Source organism: Pteronotus mesoamericanus, unplaced genomic scaffold, assembly GCF_021234165.1.
Source record: "Pteronotus mesoamericanus isolate MK-2021 breed Mesoamerican mustached bat unplaced genomic scaffold, CSHL_Meso_final contig_703, whole genome shotgun sequence".
Classification (NCBI taxonomy): domain Eukaryota; kingdom Metazoa; phylum Chordata; class Mammalia; order Chiroptera; family Mormoopidae; genus Pteronotus; species Pteronotus mesoamericanus.
The window spans coordinates 6,458-8,543 of NW_026555240.1; the positions used below are offsets into that span (position 1 = coordinate 6,458).

The 2,086-nt window shown below is 39.0% G+C and overlaps 1 pseudogene; it reads left to right on the top strand.

Moving 5' to 3' along the window:
• The first annotated feature begins 1,103 nt into the window (after positions 1-1,103).
• LOC129077991 (SIN3-HDAC complex-associated factor-like) lies at positions 1,104-1,784 on the top strand (annotated as a pseudogene).
• Positions 1,785-2,086: the final 302 nt, after the last annotated feature.

A 2,086-nucleotide genomic window follows, 5' to 3' on the forward strand; every position in this document is an offset into this window, starting at 1 on the left:
CACAATGGAATACTATGCAGCAGAAAGAAAAAAGAAGTACTAAACTTCGCAACAGCATGGATGGAACTGGAGAGCATCATGCTAAGCGAAATAAGCCAGGGGGCGAAAGACAAATACCATATGATCTCACCTATAAGCGGAACCTAACCAACAATGCAAAGAAGCAAGGCAAATATGACCAGCAACACTGAAAGGAAAAGAAATCAACAGAGACAAGAGGGAAGGGGGGGCAGGGAAAGGGAAGGGAAGGGGAAAGTCAAGGAACATATAGCAAGGACTCATGGACAAAACCAAAGGGGAAGAGCTGAGGGAGGGAAGGTGGGAGGGGGCAAGGGAAAGAGGGGGGGAAGGCAGAGACAAATGTATTTAAAAAGTAAATAAATTAATTAAAAAAAAAAAAAGAAAGGCATTTAAAAAATAAAGTGGACACTCATGTTCATGAGTCAGAAGAATTAATATTGTTAAAATGTGCATACTACCCAAAGCCATCTATAGATTCAATGCAATCCCCATCAAATTACAATGGCATTGTTCACAGAAATAGAAAGAAAAAAAAACCCTAAAATATGTATAAAACCACAAAAGATCCCAAATAGCCAAAACAGTTCTGAAGAAACAGAACAAAGCCAGAGATATCATACGTCTTTATTTCAAACTATACTACAAAGTTATAGTAATAAAAACAGTATGGCGCAGCATAAAAAGACACATAGGCCAACAGAACAGAATAGAGAGCTAGAATTAAACTCCCACATACACAATCAACCAATATTAGATAAGGGTGCCAAGAACACACAACAAGGAAAAGATAGGTTTTTCAACACATAGTGTTGGGAACACTGGTTAAACACAAGCACGACAATGAAATTGGTCTCCTGTCTTACACCACTCACAAAAATTAACTTGAAATGGATCAAAGACTTAAACATAAGACATGATACTATAAAACTCCTAGAAGAAAATGTATATGAAGAAGTTCCTTATCTTTCTAGACAATGCAGTTGAGGAGAAGGGAGTGATTGGAAGTGGGGTTGGCCTGGTGTGCACTCTACACCTTGGGAATGATATTGCACGTGGAATGGCCGCTTTTGGAAGACTACTGTTCAGAAGAAAAGATGTTTGGTTTTCACAAGCCAAAGATGTACCAAAGTACAGAAGGCTGCTGTGTTTGCAGAGCTATATCCTTGAGTTCTCAATTCATTGACAATACATGCTATTAAAAGAACTTCTGGAGTTGTTTTGGGTCGCATGAGACTCATTCAGGAGGTATCCGTAATGCCTGTGTCCTGATGTGAAAAGATGGAAGAAATCACCAGCAGCATTAAAAAACAAAAAACAAACAAACAAAAACCGAGATCATGTGGTAGATGCAAGCGCAGGGCCCAGTCTAAAGATAACACTGAAACCAAAGAAATTGAAAATTCTATCTGGAAACAGGATAAAAAGCAGTCAGATCTGCAAACTGCAGAAGGAATTTAAACATCACAATTCTGATGCTCACAGCACAGCCTCAGGGGCCTCCCCAGCTCAGCCTCCTTTGTTTTAGTTAACAGTCAGGTGATGACTTTGGGCTCTAACAGAATGCCAGGTTTTTTTTTCCTTTTTAGATCTCACATACTGGAAAAGACAGAAAATATGTTGTGGGGTTATCTGTAAAAGCCGTTCTGGGGAAGTCCTCATTGACACACATCTATTCAAGCCTCCCTGCAGCAATGAGAGGGCAGCTGCTGAGAAGCGGGAGGAACGGGGCAGGGCCTCTGCCCATCTCCCCTCAGGAGTGGTGACTGAGGTTTATGTGGAAAGGGAACAAAAAATGATTTACATTTCAGAAAAAAAATTTAAAAAAAACACACACACACACAACAACAAAATGGCCATCCTAATTTTAATCTTGGACACATGCTATTCTGCCAAAAGACAATTTCTAGAATAGTTCTGAATGGGTTATTTTTCCTCAACTTTTACAAGTTCCACAAACTATAAAGTCAGTGTCTAGCTTACTAAAAGAAAATTAGACATGTACATAACACTTAAGATGCTGAGTATTTCATAAATAAAAGGCTGAATGCTACTGTAAAAAAAAAAA